The following is a 21,181-nucleotide window of genomic DNA, read 5'->3' on the forward strand; positions in this document are numbered from 1 at the left end:
GCTGCAGAGCAAAACAAACTTAGCATGACTCCAGGTTGGTACAGTTGCAGTGCTTCTGCAAGACCTTTCTCATCACTGCAGTGTCCTACATCCTCCTGGTAAAGGATTTTAGGAGCAAGCTCTCCTTTCCCAATAGCACGTGTGCAGGCTGATGTGACAAGGCTGCATATTTGCTAATTTAAAATGTCAATAAACAAGAAATACATGGTTATTAATTCTCTTTCCTTCACATACACATTTTCTTCATACCACAGGCTGGAGCCATGCTGACTTCATCAACAACTTTCAAAAGACACATGGGGGAGTTGATGTTCTGGCCAAATTTCACTTCAAGCTTTATGCTAAGGGTCACTTTCACAACACCAGTTGTCATTTCACAACTTCTATGTTGAGAAGTATGAATGTTTCTATTGTCCAGATTCCTCTTTGGAAGTTTTTTTTCCCATTCTACATTTAAGGGAAGTAAGAAGCATTTCATAGTCAAAAGAGCCTGTAGGTTGGGCTGCTGACCTTTGGAGGCAGGCAAAAGCAAACAGTGAATGAAAATATTGAATACTGTTTTTTTAAACTCTGATTGTTTACATCCAGTACAATCTTCTGTATGAATTTCAAATTTCTGGACTTACATGAGATTTAGCATGGTAGATTTATAAATATATATTTAATTTTAAAGTCTGAATTGCTATTGGCATTTTTAGTGTGGTTTTAAGTTCATAACTATTCTATGGGTTCAATCCAGTTAACACAGATTGGATGCAGCATTTACTACAAGAAAACATATAATCCAGCACAATGACCATGGAATAGAATGGGTAAATTGCGTTCTTCTGGGGTTCTTCTGTTGCCTTTCTGGCAAGTGGTTGTGGGCCAGGAGAAACCAAAGTTTTGGTTTTTGTTGAATCCCCTTTGCTCTTCTCCACAACAGCTGCTTGGAGAAAGATTTGAAGGACCCGGGTTGCAATTATGTGACTCAGTAGAGCGCTTTCAGTGTTCTTTCCTTCAGTTACACATGGAGTATTTATTTTGCTTCACCTTTGTGTAGGAGATATGTGGGAAAGAAACTACCTGCAAAACGTCAGGTCAGGGTCAAGTACAAATTGTAGGAGAGGTGGGGAAGTTTCACCATCAGATTGTAGTGTTGTGTTGAATAATTTTCTTGCAAATGAGTTTTCACCTTTCCTGTCCACAGTCAAATTCTACTTGAATACAGCTCTATTACTTGGTGCTTTCTAGCTTATGCTTCTGTGAAAAAATTCCTATGGCACTTTACTCTGCAAATGCAGAGTATGCCTTTAATATTTCTCAACAATGGAAGATTTGGCTAGGGAAAAAAATGTTCAAAGATGTGGACCTGGGACATTGCTTATTGTATTACATATAATTTGAGTTCTTCTATTTGATGACAAACATGCTTATTAGTATACTTTGGACATATTAGCATTCATTTTTATGTCTCCTCCTGAGTTAACCTGGTTTAACAACTTCTAATACTATCTTTTTTTACGTAACCATTTTTGTGTTAAGGCTGCTAAAACATTTCCACTGTTACTTTACTTTTGTTTTCTAATAGGTTTTGCTTTTGAGGGGAAAAAATTCATAGATTTTATGTGCAACCCTATATATGGATGCTCATAATATGTATTTATAATATATGGCTATTAGCAAGAATAAACAAAATCAGCAGCTGTAATTTTCTTTTTTTGCTTTAGTATAAAAATTCACATTTCAGCCTTTGTAATAATTAATGTGACCCCTAGTCAAGAATCTGTAGAGTAGAAATTGTAAATCTACTGCTAATTTAACTCCTCTCTGAAGTTATACACCAAGGAGTGGTGTTACAAGTATGTATCTTGGCAAGTAGTGATGGCATGTTTGTTTTGGTATTGCATGCTTGCATTTGATGGACCTCTTGGGATTTTTCTTGCTTATGTTTTATTCAAAGAGCATATGAAGACCACATATATATTGCTTTATTTGTGTTGAACAGCTGAGGGGTTTATTATTCAAAAAGAAAAGCATTAAATTGCATTAATGATGCTGTCACAAACTACAACATAGGGTTTCCAGAATTCTATGATGTTTCATTTATTTGTCATACAAATATGGCCCAGGGATGAAGGAAGTTTAAGAAAATTGAGCTAATTTTGTTAATTTGATTTTATAGCAGATATTTAAACTGCCTGGAGGATCTGTGTGAGAAACGAATGTGCAGACAGAGATCTTGGGGCTAGCCTTGGCTAGCAAGGGCTTTCTTTTCTTAGTATGGAAATCAATCACTTCAAGCTAAACTCAGATCAGAACTCTCCTGGCTGGATTATCAAACTGTCACAATGTGGTATTGCTGCTGTCTTGCCGGTAGTAGTTGTAATTGGGGTACTCAGATGGTTCCCCATACTTAATAGCCTGGGCTAAAGCCCATACTTAGATGGGCTAAATACTTTAGCCCATACTTTAGCCTGGGCTAAAGCAAGCATTATGTCTGGTGATGGGAGGAGTAAATCATGTTAATGTCCCTTACAAAATGAAAGTATGTGTGGACCTTAGGTAATCACAGACATTCGTTTTAGCATATTTAAAATGGGAATGTGTTCTAAACTTTTGCTGAATTTTTCTCAACCCCTGAATTTTGACTAACTCTGAATTAGGAGTAAATAGGCAATTGAGAGACATAGTAATGTCCCACATGATAAATTCCTTTGTACCTGGGGAAAGATACTTCTGAGCTTTATGTACTCCTAATTTTGGTCACTCATAGAGCCAGGTCTTCTCTTCCCATATGTACCTGTACAACCAAGAAAACGAAATCTCTCTTCTGACAGAAAAAAAAAGAAAAGAAAATCACCCAAGACAATTCTTAAGTGGGCTGAGACCTTAAAAAATTGTATAAATAGATATCTGTCAATGTGTGAGAGGTAGCAGCTCAGAAAATAAATTAAACTTAAGGAGATTAAAGGGACAGGCAAATGAAAGACAAAAAAAGAGATGTGCTGACCTTGCTTAACTTGGAAAAGCTAATTAATAAACAGGAAAAACACACTTCAGGATTCAGCATGAAGGTGAGCTTTCTTTTAGGTGATGCTTATTAACAGTCTGAGACATTACTGTACAGAACAATGGTCTGAAGACCATTATTATTTCTAGTAGAAATAAGTGGGTCTAGACTGTAACATACTAGTTCAGTGACTTTGTAGAAATCTTGTGAGTTATTTTGTTCTTAGACTCTTTTAGGCAGAAAAGCTTTTCACTGGGGGGCATGGAGGACAACCTTTTATGTTCCAAGGTAAGAGTAAAGGGAGTTGAAATGTGGTCATTGGCACACACATGAATAAAACAAGGGACATCCCCTTTCAATTAGATGATGTCCATCTTACACAGTTGCAATGACAATAGCACTTCTTTCATATAAAGCAGGAAATGAGAAAAGAGACAAAATAAGTAGCTGTTACCTGGGACATTGAAATGAGTGACAGAAGATTCGTTTATGGAGTAATGGATACTAAGTGTGTTGTTTTACTGTTAAAAACTGTAGTAACATTCTGGTCAATTTTCCCAACCCTCACCTTCTTTTATGCTACATACAGATATACCTTATTTGAAGGTAAAAACAATACTGGATTTAACATGTTTCACAAAATTGTGTCCATACTATAAAAATACCGTGTTAACAAAGCAAACCAATTTCCATTTAATGTTTTAAAAGTAGATTTTCTACTAGTGCAGATGTGCATTTCATCATACCAGGCAATCTGTAACACACTACTGCAAATGCAAAAACAAGCCGAGTTGTTTTTAACCCAAGTCATGTGTGAGAGGAGGGAGAGAAATCAGAATAGTGTGGTTTTTCTTCATATGAACAACACAGGAAAGTGGGTAACAGGTTCTGGTATCCTGTGGCCTTTGATATTATTAGTGCTAAGCAATGCTAGTAGAATGGATAGTCAAGTTCCATGAATCTAGAGATGAGTAACTAAAAAAAGGAGATGCCAAGAAGATTTTTATTTGTTAAAAATATACACTCAAAATGCACAGGTTCTATATTTTCATTCAAAGGTCAGATTTCATACATTAATAGAAGAGGTTAAGGCTTTGTTTTATAGCTTTGCTCTCTTGTATATTTTCACACTTACCTGCCTATACCATATTTGTTCACCTTTGCTGTTCATGTTTCATGTTTATTTTTAACCATAGTAAAGAATGTATTTTCTCATCTAACACCTATGCTTCCTTTTATAAATAATCCCTTTCAAAACACCTGTGAGTCATTATTTGTGCTACTAATAAATTAGCAAGCAAGGCAGTACTGAAATGCATGGAAAAGGTTATGTGTGTAAAAATGTTTTGCATTAGTCTTGGCCATGAAAGTGATCAAATTACTAAAATGGAGAGCCAGAGGCAAACATGCAGAGGTCATTAATTGTGGTTCTCACCAGCTGCCTGGCTTGTGAAGGCAAGGCCTGGTAAGTCACTTGGACTTGAGGAACCAGCAAGAGTGGTGGTGTAAGGTGCTGCTCTTCCCAAGCTTCTGCTACCTTCTGCAAGTTTGCACCAGCCGTCAAACTGCAGTGGGGAGTCAAGACAGGTGCAAGGAGTGTATCTCCAGCATAAACCATATTTTCTAGCTCCTGTCACTCTAAAAGTCGGTATGTCAGATTACCTGGGTCATTTCAGATAAGTCTTCTTCCTTCTGAAATGGAGCCCTTGTGCTGTTCAGGTTACTAAAAAGAATCACGGCCTCCTGCATCAGTTGAAGATTTTTTTTCCACTAAATATTTTAAGCTTCAGTTGCTGAAGAGTTTAAAGCAGAATAATGAAGAAGGAAGCAGAATAGGAATAAATCCAAGGTTAAAATAAAGTGAAATGTTGTATAAAATTATTTCATTGCCACCTGTCAATTAAAGCCCAGAATACAAAATCTATAGAGGAGTTAATGGGTGTCCCCAAATTTACATTAGTCTGGGATACAATTTGAGCTCCATGAATTTCTTAGGAAACTGGATTTTCTTTTAGCCCAGTTTGCCTTCTGACACTATGTATCAATACATAAAGTGCTTGTTGTAGAAAAAACACACCATTTTTTTTACCAGCAAATGGTGCGCCCATTCATCTCCAGTAGACTTCTGCTGTGTAGCAAGAGGGAGAAGAGATCTTTCTCTTTGTGGGTGGTGCTGTGATTGCCAGGCAAAACCCTTCTGAAATCTGCTAGGAGTAAAACTTCATAACATGTTAGGAAAGCTGAAGACAGTATTTGTTCCAATGGAATTTATCTTTGTGGCAGCTGGTAGGGAGAGATTGCTGCAAGGAATTGAAACAAACTCTGCTTTTTCCCTTTGAAGGTTCAAGTGAACCTGTCAAGAAATCTAATAAATGTGGTAATTATGGTAAGAAGAGTGATGCATTGGTTCCGGCTTAAAATTTTTCAAAATGACACTCTCTTACACTTCTAGAAGGTGACTTTTACCTGAGTTCTGGGAAGCCTGCCTGCATGTGCAGCATGGCACAGCTGGAGTTGCTCTGCAGGCAGGTGGTGGGGGACAGCAGGGAATGGGAAATGGCCACCTGCTGCTGTGGAGGAGAGGAGTGGGGACAGATGAAGGAGATGAGACAGGGAGAGAAATTGGTCAGAGAAAATGCTGAGGGCTCCTCTTCAAGAAGTTAAACTTTTGATATTTTCTCTAGAGAAAATACTTTGATTTTGATTAATCTTCTGGCTTCTTTCAGCTGAAGGAGCTTGCTCATCATTTCTGGGGATGGTCACAGTGCTTGTGTCAATGTCCTAAGGGACACTTGTGTATTCTGAAACATTCTCTGACTGGTGCCATGTGAAGGATACAGCAGCCAAAAGGTCACAGGAGACGTTTGCTTTGGCCACTCACTGAGCAGTGGGGCGATATTTGGGCTGCACCAATAGCTTAAAGAAGCATTAGCAGCAGAAGAATCTGAGTTAAGGGATTCAAGAACTGCAAGACTGACCTGTTTAAATGTGTTATAGTAAATGCAACTGTGAAAACCTATCGTTATAAATTATTAGAAAGTAGCAGGGTTTGTGTATGAGACTTGAGCTGGGCAGCAAGAGAGAAGGGAATTGAACAAAAATATGAGGTAACTTCATGTCAGTGACTCTGTGATGCCTCAGGAAAGACACATGAATGCCTAGTCACAGATTTTTCATTCCCAGAACTTTTTAGATATTTCAGTAGTACAAACTTTGTGCTTTGATTGGTGTTACCTGTTAATTAATCTGGCAGAAAAGTACCAGAAGTTAAATAGATGTGTAACTGCAGGATACATGGGTAGGGCAGCAGTGTTTTAAAGAGAATTTGAAGAGAATGCTTCTTCATTTAGATTTGTTGTGCAAAACAATGTTTAAAATGTTCCCACTTAAATCTGTATACTAAATATGGAGCTAAAGACAAGCAATTAACATAGTACATTCTGTATTGTTTGCAGGGATGCAAAGCTAGGTCATGTACTCGGTGGATTTTTAATAGCAATTTCTTCACGAACCTGAAAGCGGCAGACAAGTGCTATAAGGTGCTATAAAACTTTGCATCGTAATTTCAGTTCACGATTAAATGGACACAACCACAGCTTTACTGGTCCAGTGTATTCTTAGTGTGTCCATTGTGGCTGCTTCTTTTTGAAGGAACAATCTGCTGATGAGGAAGAAGCTGTAAATGTAAATGATCAAGACATGCACTGGCTTGCACTGATGACCCCTGTGGTCTCTGTACTGACAACCAGATCTTGAGTGAGAGTGCCAGGAATCAGAAACTGTATAGCCAGCTGGGACTCCAGCTCACTGCTGGCTACAAACAGCAGGACAATGGCAATGAATCATTGTTTCAAGTGTCCTTTGCTATTAAAGTTTTCAAGCAGCTAAATACAAATGCAATCAATGAAAGCAATATAAGCTAAAGCCTCCCTAAAGCCTCCTAACTAAATAGAATTTTAGATGATCTGCATATAATAAAAATAACCATTAGGCCCTTTCAAAGCAGTATTAGCTTCAATGTCCATAAATACTTAGAAACTTAATATTTGGTCATCATTAAAAAGATAAGCTAGGATATGTCCAGCCATTAGTTATAATTTGATATTTAGGCATCAGTTGTTTGCAGTTTAAAACTCCATTTTAAATTGGGTTTTTTTTATAAGTCACCTAGTAAATTCTAGAGCTGTATCTTCCTGTGGTTCAGTGCATAGGGACCAGCTCAGCCAACCAGATAAACACATACTTAATTTTAAGGACATGTGTAAGACCTGCCAAGTTAACACACAGCTGTGTCCCAGGAGATCTCTTTTCATTAGATTAAAAGACCAGAAGATCGTGTTTGGGTGTGATATGTTGTAAAGTGAGCCTCCAGTTGTGTGCATTTCCTCTCATGTTTGCCTGGGGACGAGCCAGTGACAGCTGAGCAGTGTCATGCTTCACACAGTTTTACTATCCTGTTTCAAACTCATGTGGAAACATCCGTTACTTAGACCTTTAGTGGTGTGAATTTTTTTTTATTTCTTGGCAATAATTTCCTCCAAAAGTGAGTGAGATTTTCCATAGCTCCAACTTTAGGTAAACATTCAAGTGACTTTAGTAGAAATGTTTGTAAAAACCCAGCAGAAGCCTTAGGATGAGTTCATTATGGGGCATAAGCTTTCTATTCCTTGGGCTAGAGTACCCTGCCATACATCACCGTTTTGCTGGGCATGATGTTTACATAATATGCTTTGGAATTCACAATGGAAAACATGGATATAGTGCATGTGGTTTGGGTTAAGACCATTCTGTAATTTATGATTTGAGATGTAGATGAGTATAATTTAAGCTAAAAGTCTGCGAGCTTTCTACTTGTACAGCATGTTCTACAGAGGTTCCATCTTAGAAAAGCTGTCTTAGGCTTGGTTTCTCCTTAAGCAATCTGGATTATAAATCTCACAAGGCAGAATGGGAAAAATTCCTTGTGGTGTGTCCTTCTGCTTCTTTTTTCTAACTTTGTATTGAAGGAGTCATACAATACAGTCAATTTATGTTGGGATAACACTTGAAATCCTCAACCCACAAACCGATGAATGCCAGGGCAGTACTTAGGGAAATACTGTGCTACCTGCTTGTCTTATAGTCATGTCCTGGGTATCTAGAGCTGCTCAGTGTCAGAGATTTCAAACCCAGTTAAATGGCCCTTCTAGTTTTACCTGCTTCACTCTTCATATTAAAACACCATGGAATAACTGGAAAATTAAATATTTTAGGTTTCCATTAATGAAAAATTCAAGTTTCCATGTTTGAATTTGGCCAAGGTTAGAAAATCCATCCTAGTTTTCACAGAAGCTCTTGGATCCTTATGTAGTGGCAGTAGTTGTATCATGCAGAAAACCAATTTCAGCAGCTCACAGAAATGCAACATGCTGTTAAGCCTCAAAAGTTTTGGATGTAAAGACTTGTCTTCAACACTTACACAGTAACCATGCTGCTCTGTTTTGAAGGTAAACACCTCTCTAGGAAGACACCACCAGGCGCAATTCAGTGTTTCAGCTGACACTACTCCAGGTGGTGCTACAGTCCAGTGGACAATATTAAATAAGCAAGAAAAAATAATGAGTTCAAGCAAATGCTTTGTTAGGATAGAGGCATTTGGAATACCAAAAATAATCTTGTTCCTGCTATTTATGAAATTCTCTCATCTCTTTTGCATCTATAAAGTGAGTGTAAGCAGACCTGGGGGAGACAGGCATATCCTTTGATGGAGTGGTGCGTGCCCTGCGGGCATCACATGTATAAGGTAGAAAGCAACCCAATCACCCATCTTTAGGTCCATAATCCTGAATATATGCTACTTTCTGAAAGCTATTTTGTATTTATGAGTTCTCACATTAATACGATGGGTTTTCTGGGTGTAGTTTCCCGACATCTCTGATATATTGATAAGAGGGAACAATAGAAGCAGATCACCCAAGCAACCTATTTATGTGAATGTCCATTCCATTTCATGCAGCTACTAGAATAAATTACTAGTCCATGTGAATAGGAAACTTTTCCCTCCTTTCACAAGATTGTGGTCAAAGTGTGGTTACTACTGTTTTTCATTTATTTTAAAAGCACAGTATGAAAAAAAGGCTACAAACCCTAAATACAAAGGCACATGAGACAGAGAAGAAGATGCCTTACACTGTGTGAATGTCATTGCTGCTTTTTAGGACTTCCTCTGTAAGAAGTCTTTTTGATTCCAGTAGATGGCATACACTCTTCAAAGCTTGCTGTGTGTGATCACAAATACTGCTCCAAGGAGCACACGGAGCTCTCTTTTCAAACTGTATCCCAAGTGATTCTGTTATGCTACATGTGATTTCTATAATCTCATTAACATACTACAGGGAGTTAGTATGTCTTCAAAAGTAAATTTCTTCACTTTTCCAGGGCCCAGCCAGGAAATTTTTGTTGAGATGTTTTTCAAGATCATGAGCAGTTTGGCCAAAGCGATTTTGTTGGAGAAATAGTTGTGATGAAAGCAATCTGAATGTCTGGCTACAATTAAAGTGTAGTTGCATTAAAAGAGAAGCTGTCATTCTAGGTAAGAAAAGCTAAAAAAAAAAAAAAAGAAAGAAGAGAAAAGAATGGCAAGGACTTTCTTGAATGGGATGCATTTTAAGCTAAATATGTCATATAGTGAGAGAAAAAGCTTAAATTTTTTTTTCCTTTTCACCCTGTGAGGTAATATTGTATTGGTGAACAAATACAATCTGTTTATAATGTTAGGGTGTGAGACTTCTGTACTTTCGTAGAGGTTTCTGGCACTCAGAGATTGCAGTAATCAAATTACTAGCTTTATGGTTGTAAGTCAGATTTTGGAGAAGAGCTGAGAAAGACCATTATCTGTACTCAGAGGAGAATTAATATCCATTAGGGTACGTAGGAGCAAATTGGGACTTTGAGTTTTCATACACTAATTCAAATTCTGACATTTACTGCATAGAAGTTCAGCTGTTTTCTTGTAGGCTTCTTAGTAGTTGCTCTTTGTGCAATTTCTGACTCTATCCACAACAGTTTCTAGAAGAGAGCTTTTCCCCACAGGAAGCACTGAGGAATGTTTTCAAACAGAATTAGTGCTGGATGCACTGTTACATGGTGACTCATTGACAAACATGTCATGAAAATGAATGCATTTTTTAGTGTGTTTTTGGCTGCTTTTTATTATCTGAAGCCTTATCAAATTTGTATCTACATGTGCACTTTGCAGGGTTTAGAGGAAAATATTGAAATGTGAAAGGTCAGCTATCTCAGACCTTTGCCACTGGCTGTTAGAAAGTAGCTCTGATGGTTGAGTTTTTTTACCTTGATTTTTCTAGTCTTCTGATTGAATGTGCATAGCACTACTCAGTCACTTCTCAGAAAACATAAAGGTCTTTTAGTACTTTGAGAAGCAATTTGTTGGAACTGTAGCTTCTAAAGCATATTGGAAAAGAAATATAAAATTTCGCTATGAGAGGGAACTTTTGTTTGCAGGTTAAAGCAGTAAAACCCATGGTCACTGTTTTTAGCTGGAAAATACTTTGGAACTGTTTTGAAATCACTTGGAATTTTTACAGCAGAGCATGAGTAAGACTCCTGAGGCATTAGATTGGTATATGGGCATTTTTGTGCTGCTATGAAAACTATAGGGAATTTTCAAAGTAGGTAACAAGAAAAACCATCATGATGGGATGGCCATAGAGGGTTTTCCTAATTTTTCATATTTTTTCTTCTCATTAGTACATATCATACTTTTAAAATAAATAGTTAATACACAGATTTGGTGAGAAAATAAACGAAGCAATTGAAATTGCATCTTTTTATCCCCAGTGATGTCTAGATTAATGGTAATAACTGTTCAGATTTAGTTAAGACTTCCTTAGTTGTAGAGTTCTGATGCATTAATTCAGCCATGGCAGGGGGAATTACATGGCCACTGGACACTTGTTCTGTGTGAGTGATGTGGTCGAAAATCACTGGCGCAGCCACCTGCAGTCACAAACCTGTGACAATTTACTTCAGGAAAAAAAGTGTTTCAAGAGCCATTACTCAAGAAATAAATTCATAGGAGAAACTGCATTTTATTTCCCATTGTCATGACAAATTAATTCTTACTGCCTATCTCAGTCAGAGTTCCTTGATCAGTCTCTCTTTCTGTGGACTATTCTGAATTATACAAAGCCCCCCACTCTTCTACTCCTTTTTGTCCCTAGCCAGCATGTCTAGGAGCTGCTTCATTTCTGTTCTTCTCACATTCTCACTGGCTTAATCTTTGCTCAGTACTCTTGAAAACTATAACTCATACCCAGTAATTTCATAGTCTTTTTCTTTGTGCTGCCTGGCACACCCCAAGTAGAAGCAAATGCAAGGTCATGATTTTACTTGTTTCAGAGTTTCTGAGAATGTAAGGAAATAACTTTTTGCAGAAAGCACACTGTTAATGTAGCATTTTCCATGATGATGATAATACTATGATTCATCCTTAATTCTTCATCTCAGCCTCAGTACATAATTCTTGGGTAATGAAGCATGCACAGTCCCAGGTTGTTACACCACTATAAAGCCCTATGAGCAAATTGGCAGATATTCCACATGTGCATTATTACATAAACAAATGATCATCTTTATGGTAGGTATTATACCGTCTGATCTAAACCACACTTTCTTGCTTTAGACTCTGAATAATGTATAGAATAGAATCCCTGTAGATAGAAATGCACCTTGTTTATTCCAAAGAAACAAACTGGTGTCCCTTTTTGCATATAGAACTGATATCCCTCTAAAGTCTGAAATACAGAGTAAATCTGAATCTTGCCAAGGACTGTGGAAGCCTACAAGGACACTTGCCTGTGTAAGGTCTGAGTAACTACATTAGCTTTGTTCTTAGAAACTGTAGCTTGATCTTTTTCCATCAGGCTTTGTCACAACACTTAAATCAGAAAGTCAGTTAACTCATACTCTCCAATACACACTCTCTTTGAGGTGTTCAAGTCAGGTTTTCAAAAGACTAGGTAGGAGATGCCTGAAGGCAATGCTCTGCAGGGTCCCAAAGGCACCGCATGGCTGCCATGTGGAAGGACACCTGAAAAGCTTCCCATGGCTCCCCCTTCCATCAGACCCACCATGCAGTGAGTACACAGGTGGTGTTACAATCTCCCCTTTTGAAATTTACTGCAGAAATTTCTCTCTTTCATCATTTCTAACACCTAGGTGTTTTCCTGGTTGCTTTATCCCTATTTACCTGACACTTCCAAGGAGTTCCTAGGTATGGAGGTACATACATATCTGTTTAAAATGCACTTATCTTTTTTCTAACAAAATCCATTCAATGTGATCTGTTGGCCTCATGTGGTTTATGGTGCAGGGTACCATGAAAAGGGAACTTTAGTTCACAATCTTTCCCTAGAGATTAATATTCTTTTCCACACAACATGCTATGAAATGCTCCACGAAATCTAAGCTTCAGGCCAATAAGAAAAATTGAGCATAGGAAAAGGCATTATCCATGAATTGTGGTCGGTCTAAAGAGATTATTGGAAGCCACATACATACAAATGTGACCATACACAGGATGTGTGATCATGCATAGAAAAGAATTCCTGCCTGGCAGATCCATCTTCTTTACCTCTCTTATTATTCAGATGTATTGCTGCAGCCTAGTTAATAAATAAGTCAGTACATTAGTCAGTCAGACATAAAGAAACCTTGAGGGGGGAAAAAAGTCTCTCTTCCATAGTGATATATGTGTTTGTGAAAAGACCCGGATAGATATGGAAAAAAGGATCATACACTTGTAAAAAAAATTAGTGTGATGTTATATTCATTTTCCTTTGCTCCTGCTATCAAGTACAGACTACTCTCTCTCTCTACAGGACAATTTAGCTTCCCAAGCCAGATTTAAAAGCTGGAGAAACTCTTAAAGGAAGCATTTAATTAGTAGAAATCTCATTGCTATTCTAATAGGGTTTTTAAAGCACAAACAAATGTAGCATAAATTTAAGGATTGCAAATTCAGGTAGATCATGAAGAGTTGTTTTCTTAAATGATCTCATGGAATAATACTTTAAAAAATCAGAAGAAAGAGATGTAACTGGTAACAAAATCAGAGTAAGAAGTCAGGTCACACAGACCACAGTTCTTCTCAGGTTCAGTAATGATGCTGCTGATCAGCTATTTGAATATATAACTGAAGCATCACAGAACTGTTTAGGCTGGAAAAGGCCTTTAAGATCATTGAGTCCAACCGTTAAACCTTCATTGCCAACTCCTCCACCAAACCTTGTGCCTAACTGCCACATCTACACTAACTCACTCCAGGGGTGGTGACTCAACCACTTCTCTGCATAGCCTGTTCCAATGCTTTTTGATGAGGAAAGTTTTCCAAATTTTTAATCCAAACCTCCACTGGTGCAATAGGAGGCCATTTTAATTGTTTTATCTGTAGTTGCCTGGGAGAAAAGACCAACCCCCCTGGCTACAGCCTCCTTTCAGGCAGTTCTGGGGAGTGATAATGTCACTCCTGAGCCTCCTTTTCTGCAGGCTAAACAATCCCAGCTCTCTCAGCCTCTCCTTACAAGACTTGTGCTCCAGACCCTTCCCCAGCTCCATTGCCCTTCCCTGGTCATATTCCAGCATCTCAGTGTCTTTCCTGTAATGAGAGGCCTAAAACTGAACACTGGGTTCGAGGCGTGGCCTAATCAGTACTGAGTACAGGGGGACAATCACTGTCCTGGTCCTTTGGCCACACTATTGCTGATCCAGGCCAGGATGCCATTGGCATCTTGCCCACCTGGGCACACACTTGGCCACACCCTGGCTCACGTTCAGCTGCTGTTGTCCAGCACTTCCTGGTCCTTTTCAGCTGGGCAGTTTTCCAGCCGTTTTGCCCCTGCCTGTCATGCTGTCTCAGGTTGTGATCTGTGGATATTCTCAGTTCACTCAGAGAGAAAAGGGGAGATTTCTACCAGGCTAAGCCTGGGAAAAAGTCCGACAGGAATGTAAACAATTTATTATCTCTCTTTCTGTTCATATTGTTTATAGATATGTTCTATCACTGTGTGTTATTCATAGTGCACCAATGGTGTGAAATGTTTTTACTCTTAGACCAATGAAATTGGTCCTCATGATGTGCTCTATAAAAGAGCAATGTATTTAAAATAAATAATTCTTCTTTACCTTCTAAACTTAAAATTTCATTATTCCCGTCCCTACTTGAACAGCGACAGTGATCCAAGGGGAGGACCCTGTACTCCGTTCTGTTGAACCTCATGCAATTGGTTTGGCCCATTGATCCAGCATGTCCAGATCCCTCTGCAGAGCCTTCCTGCCTTCCAGCAGATCAACACTCCCACCCAGCCTGGTGACATTTGTGAACTGACTGAGGAAACACTCATCCAGACCATTGATAAAGATATTAAACAGGACTGGCCCCACCACTGAGTCTTGGGGAACACCAGGGGTGATTGGCCCTCAGCTGGATTTAACTCCAGTCATCTCTGGGCCAGCCATCCAGCCAGTTTTTAACCCAGCAAACAGTGCACCCATTCAAGCCATGAGCAGCCAGCTTCTGAGAAGGATGCTGTGGGAAATGGTGTAAAACATTTTACTTAAGTGCACGTAGATGGCATCCACAGCCTTTCTTTTATCCACTAATTTGGTCACCTTGTCACAGAAGGAGATCAGGTTGGTCAAGCAGAACCTGCCTTTCATAAGCCCATGCTGGTCTTATGACAACCTGATCCCCTGGTTGTTCAGATATGCTTGTGATTATACTCACTCATATGATTATATTAAACTCACAGAATGTGCAGTAAATGCTAACTCAGAGGAAACAACATGGCTGTAAATTGTTCCAGGGAGAAAAGTTCTTTTTCAGGCTACGAAAAGGCATACTTGAGGGTGTTGCTTGTAACACCAGTCCCGAGTCCAAATCAGGCTCCATAGTGAATCTCCGCTCAGAATTCATTAATGTCTCACAAATAAGAAGAAAAAAGCCTACACAATGCAGTTAAAATTCAATAGAAGAGCTTAGCAGCAGCAAGCAGTTTAAAACTCTTGTTAATGCAGACTCTCTTGCACACTGAAGCTTATGTTACTCTTGTTTGTAGGAGTTTTGTGTGTTTGGTTTTGCACTTTTTTATTTTTGTGCAGAAGCTGAGACCTGACCAGATTATTTTCCTGATACATAATGCAACATTTAACAACTGAACATTACATAGCAGGAGTGATGCCAAAGCTAATGTATGTTTTCACAATAAAAATATTCCAGCTGTTTCACCTGCATGGTCTGTCATATTTTGGCTCTATAAGCTGAGCTTTACCAGTTCCAGTGTGGTTTGAAAAATATACCTAATATAAGAAATGAAACCCCCAAATTATAGCACATGGCATGGCACAGTGGAATGATGTAGTCCCAGACCGTCTCCCTAAAGTAGCTCAGCAGCTGTTGTGATATAATTAATTTAAGCAGCAGAAAACACTATTTGAACTCAAACTAGAAGTTTCTTGGTGAGCTCATGCTTGAGCCCTAAGAGTTGTAGCAAACAGTTTGGATGCCTTCCATCCAGCTGGTGAAATCCCTTTTGTTCTGGTGATGTTCCATTAGTTTTCCTAGTCACTTGTCTTTTATCTAGCAACCCTTTCCTACATATGAGACAGGAGTAAACTGATCATCAGGTGGAGCAGATCCATACTCCCTCTTCTTGTCATGAACACAGCATGTAATCCTTAATAATTAATGTTATACTGTCTCTCCAGGGAGAGGGGGGAGAGATTAGCTGCTGGCAAATATTCTTCAGGGCATACGAAGCTCTCATTTACTCCCATGCAATCCCACTGATTGCTAGAAGGAGCACTGTCAGTGAGGAATCACCAAGGTTGCTGTCCACCAAACTTCATCAGACCATTTTTGCCATGGCTTTTCAGCTCCAATTACATTTGAACCACTTGTCTAAGCACTACGGAATTGGCAAGACGAGCTTTGCAGTCCGATCATTTTTTATTCTGAGGTCAGAAAAGCTGATTCAACTTTCTATGCCTCCTCTTTTTTCTTCTTTCTTTAAGAAGAACAGTCCTTCTAGGAACAATTGGACTTGTTTAGCTGCTGTTTACTCATTGCTTCAGAAGAGACCAGTGCTTGGTTTGAGAACAAACATGTAGCTCAAGAGAAGTTCTTAAACCCTGATCTTAAGCCTGTCTGTCCAAGGTTATTTTCTCAAGAACAGCTCTTGCTACCTCGATTGAAGTAATTGCTATAAAACAAAGCAGACTTTTATACTGAGAATACCTGCTTGATTAATTGACAGGGCTGAAATACCTTGAACAGAATAAAAACGGTCTCTATTAATTTACCTTGTCCCAGCATCTGTTTTCACTAGCCTTGTTATGGTCTTTGCCTACATTTTTCATTTAAATGAAAGATTTTTTTTTCTTCCCTCTACTCTGTAATCTACGTTTATGCCAAGATGGGGGAGTATTTTGGAGACGGAGAGTTCTTTCCCTGTAACTGACTGGAAATAAAAGGGCATTGTCAATCAAGCACTGTTTAAATCATTAACCCTTAACTTTTGGGAGGAAAGGAGGAAAGGAGTTACATTTGGTAGCAAAGGAAAAGCAAACAGCCCCCCTAGCCTTTTAGTTCTAGAAGCTTCAGTGTGAATACAAGAAAGAAATAAGAAGTTGAAGAGATACAGAGGGCACCTAGCCCAGAAGGAACTGAGAGAAAATCTAAGGAAAGTGCTTTAGAAGGAAGTAGGAACAAAAAATACCAGGGACCTTAGTGCTTTAATAAATTATTTTCCTGCATTTTGGCAAATTATGGGTAGCAACCAGCAAGAGAAACAGACTACAGCCTAAAAAGTGCAGATAAATAGATTATCTCATATGGCACTGTATATCTTACATGCAAAACTATCTGTAAATATTTAGATAATGTAAATTCAAATGTTTATGGACCGATTCTTTTTCTTGTACCTTGTGCACATTGTGAAAATGAGGGACAGTAGCTAACTTTTGGATTATTCAGACAAGAGGTTGTTTCTTTGCTTAAAAAGGAGTAAAATTGAAGTTCATTCTGATACTAAGTTCTATTAATAAGTTCTATTAATACACTTACGTATCACCTTGTCAGGGTAAAGCATATCTGAAATCAGTGAAAATACACACTTAATTTTGGGACAGTTCTGTACTCTACTAAGGTGAATAAAAATCAAATCTCCTCGGCTCAAAGGAGTTTCTCTCTTTTCTAGGGAAAAGTGCTGCCTCAAAAGGGAGAAGGGTAGGTGACAGAGCTAAGCAGGGTATCCTGCTAAATTATTCAAAAGCTACAACATATGCCTAGCTCTTGGTATGTGCTGTTTGGTATGATCTGCTGTTTCATGTAACTGCTTGACTACTTATTTTCTAATATTTGGTTCATTTTTCTTAAATCCTGTCAATGTTATTAAGCATCTGTAGTTAGCAGTAAATAATATCATCTTTAAAGGTCTCGGTAATTATGAGTTCTCTGTGGACCTGTTTTGGAGCTTAGCTATTTAGTTGCTTGTCATAATGACATAAGAAAATAATGAGCAGAATTAATTTATGTCTTTATGTTCTAGCCTCAGTGGAGTTAGACTAAAAGATGTTTTGGTCGGATGGGTTTCAGATAAGCATTCAGGATGGGCCCATTGTGTGAATAACCATAGGAGCTCAGCACAGTGGAACAATGATTTATTTAACTAAGGTAATAATTCGCATGTTTGAGAGATCACAGCTACTAAAATGCATTCTTCACTGTTTTGTGATACTTACCTATGTACAGAGGTACCATTAACATTGAGATTAAATTAAGGATGTTCAGATGTATAGGAGGGCCTCTGGTTCTTGGTACACTTCTGGCTTTGTACCTGAGTGCAGTACTGCCCATGAGCTGGGCTGTAGTCAAGCTCCACTCCATCATGCATTCATTTTTTTTTCCATCAGTATGAAAATGTGAAAAAGGCCTTATACATGTTTAAGTACCTTCCCTGAATGCTTTAACATGGCACTGTGGTCTTCAGAGTATGAAGAAACCATGGAGTGTCAGTGGGTGAGGGCAGAGGAGTAGAACAGATCCAGGGGGATCTGGTTCATAAGGGTCCATACTCTGCCCTGACTTACATCTGTGCATCTTCCATTGACTAAAATAGGCACTTCTTGCAGTTATCTCATCATGTGACTGCAGGTTTCAGGTACAAAAATTCTGCATTCTTCTGGAGCTAAGTGTCATTTACAAGATGCAAATAGAGGCACAAATCCAGCACAAGAAAGATGTCTCAGTCCATAAGACAAAAATTAATTTCTGTGACTCTGAGATAAAAAGATTTTCCTCTTCTAGTAATTGGATAGAAAAATTCTGTTGCAAAATTCAAATTTTGTCATGTGCTACACAAGAACCTTCTCTTATCCTTCAAAGAAGTTTTATATTTCACTATTTTTTCTCTTCCTCTCCACCCACAACATAGTCAAAAGCCCAGAACAATACTTCCTCTCTGGTCCAGTGATAAATCTCATTGTTGAAAAGCAGTGCTAACTCCTTTATGGTACCATTTTTCATGTTCTAATATTCATCTGTCATCACTTTTTGTAACATGGGTGCACAGTTAGTGTATTTTCCTACTGTTTTTTTCTTATAAAAGCCCATACTTACCAGAATTTCAGTCCATGCTGAAGGTTCACCTTTTCCAGTTTTTACACTCTCCATCTCTTCAAGATTACCATCTTGAAGAGATGGAGAGTGTAAAAACTGGAAAAGGTTCAGGAAACCAATCTAAGATTAGCCCAAAGTAAAATCATCAAGTACTTCTGTTTACTGATCCATTTCAGTTCCACCCAACTATTTACTAGTGAGCAAGACTCCAAGGTTTTCTTTTGAATTAGTTTCAGCTGTCCATATTTCAGAGTTTCTGAGGAGTATATAATTAACCTGTAGTGAATAATAGGTCAGAACAAGTTATATATTGATGTTTGGAATGCAAGTGAAACTAGTTGTAATCCTCAGTTGCAAAGTTTGAATCCCAAGTTCCTTGGGGTTTTGGCGCACTTCCACCAGTGATTTCATGGCTTTGGGGCCCATGTGCATGAAAACTGCAGACACTGGCTCATCTTTCTTGTAATTCCTCAAGTTGTGCACATTATCCCCTGGCTAATCCATCCCCTGGCTAATCCTTGTGTATCTCTGATAGTTGCATGGATAAGTCTTCAAGAAGAAGACAAGCTTCACACTTGAGCTGTCAGAATGTGCACTGGTATTCTTTGTTATTTCACTGTCAGCAGCACATTTTCTTGTGACCACTGCTGTGAAATATTTTTAGAATTGCAGAACAAAGATTACAACATTTGGAGAGGTTTTCTCCCTTAAAAATAAAGAAGGAGTATTCTCTAATGCATTTTCAAGTTAGTGCTATTTTGTTAACCATCAAGTGTATTGGAAAGAAATGCAATTTCAATTTGAAAGGGAAAATTGTAGAAATACTTGCATAAAAATGACTGGATTCTTATTACAAGTCTGATAACTTTCTGTTGAAAAACTTTACAAAGACGACAAGTAGTACAATTAAAAAAAAAAAAGGTTTGATTAAATGGGAATGGCTCAGTACTGAGAACACTGAAACTTCATACATCTTTTTAGACCTGTTTGAGGTCTGTAAACCTCAGTTGTAGAGGAAGATTTTCTAAAATCTTGTCCTAATCTGCCATAAGACCAAATCTCAAAAAGTATAATTTTCTTGATAATAAAAATTTTGTTCTTTACCTATTTCTCATATTTACATAGCCTTACCTTTTAGGGGGAATGTTTGATTCATAGTAGTATTTTTAATGTTTTTTTCAATACATTTTAATATTTTGTATATAAAAAGGGAGTCTATTGCTAACAATTCCTCAGCTATTGAGAAAATTAGAGGCATGACTTTTGCAGTCCTGCACTCATGTGTGTATCACTTTCTATTGGGTTTGCATGGCCTGCTTTTGGTAGCAGGGGAGGAGAAGGGGTGGCTTCTGTGAGAAGCTGCTGGAAGCTTCCGCCATGTCCACCAAATCCAATCCCTGGCAGCTCCAAAGATGAATGTGCCGCTGGTCAAGGCAGGGACAATTAAGAATGGTGGTAATGCCTCTGTGATAACAAATTAAAGAAAAAAGAAAAAAAAACCTTATTGCACAGATATAACTGTGGCCAGAGAACAGTGGGGTGAGAACATGCAAGAAGAACAGCTCTGCTGACACCGAGGCCAGTGGAGAAGGAGGGGGAGGAGGTGCTCCAGCCACTGGAGCCAAGATTCCTCCACAGCCAGTGTTGATGACCATGGTGAGGCCCTGGAGCCCATGGGGACCCATTGGGGTGCAGAGATCCACCTGCAGCCCATGGAGGAGCCCCATGCCAGAGCAGGTGGAGCTTGAGAGCAGGCTGTGAGCTTGTGGGAGACCCTGTGTAAGAGGGACCCACTCTGCAGCACTTGGAGGGGCACAGTTGCCCATGGGAGGGACTCATGCTACAGCAGTTTTGGGGAGACTGTGTGCCCGTGGGAGGGACTCACGTTGCAGCAGTTTTGGCAGGAGTGCTGCTCGTGGGATGGAGCCACACTGGAGAAGTTCACAGAGAACTGTCTCCTGTGGGAGGAATGCCTTGGTGAAGCAGGGGAAGGACTCCTCTCCCTGAGCAGCAGGAGAAGCCTTGGATGAACTGACTACAGCCCCCATGCCCTGTCTCCTTGCTCCACTGGGGTAGGAGGGAAGAGTGGCATGAAGGTGTTCTTAAGGATTTACTGTACTTCTCATTATCTTGCTCTTTGTTAGTAATGAATTTAACTCATATCCCCAAGCTGAGCCTGTTTTTCCCATGATGGTATTTGATGAACCATTTCTCCTGGTCTGTATTTCAACCCATGAGCCCTTCATTAAATTTTCTCTCCCCTGCAGAGGGGAGTGAGTGAGCAGCTTTGGTGGATGCCTGGCATCCAGCCAGCATCAACACACTTCCTGAAATATAAACCAGAGATAGTAAAAAACCGTTTTCCTCTAAGCATTGCCAATTCAATGAAACCAAAGGTTTTCTTGGGAAATGCATAGTTTTCTAACTAATTTTCAGTGGCAATTGTTCAAGTCTCATTATAACCAAGTTAAAATTGTTCTCTTGACATCAGCATTCTGATTATATTAAAATAA

At 38.9% G+C, this 21,181-nt stretch overlaps 1 protein-coding gene across 2 annotated transcripts in view; it reads left to right on the plus strand.

Annotated features, from left to right (window-relative positions):
* Positions 1 to 21,181, plus strand: part of SLC1A2 (solute carrier family 1 member 2) — a 78,897-nt gene that overhangs the window by 30,817 nt on the left and 26,899 nt on the right. The window lies entirely within an intron of this gene.

This window comes from Vidua macroura, chromosome 6 (assembly GCF_024509145.1).
Source record: "Vidua macroura isolate BioBank_ID:100142 chromosome 6, ASM2450914v1, whole genome shotgun sequence".
In the NCBI taxonomy this organism is placed as follows: domain Eukaryota; kingdom Metazoa; phylum Chordata; class Aves; order Passeriformes; family Viduidae; genus Vidua; species Vidua macroura.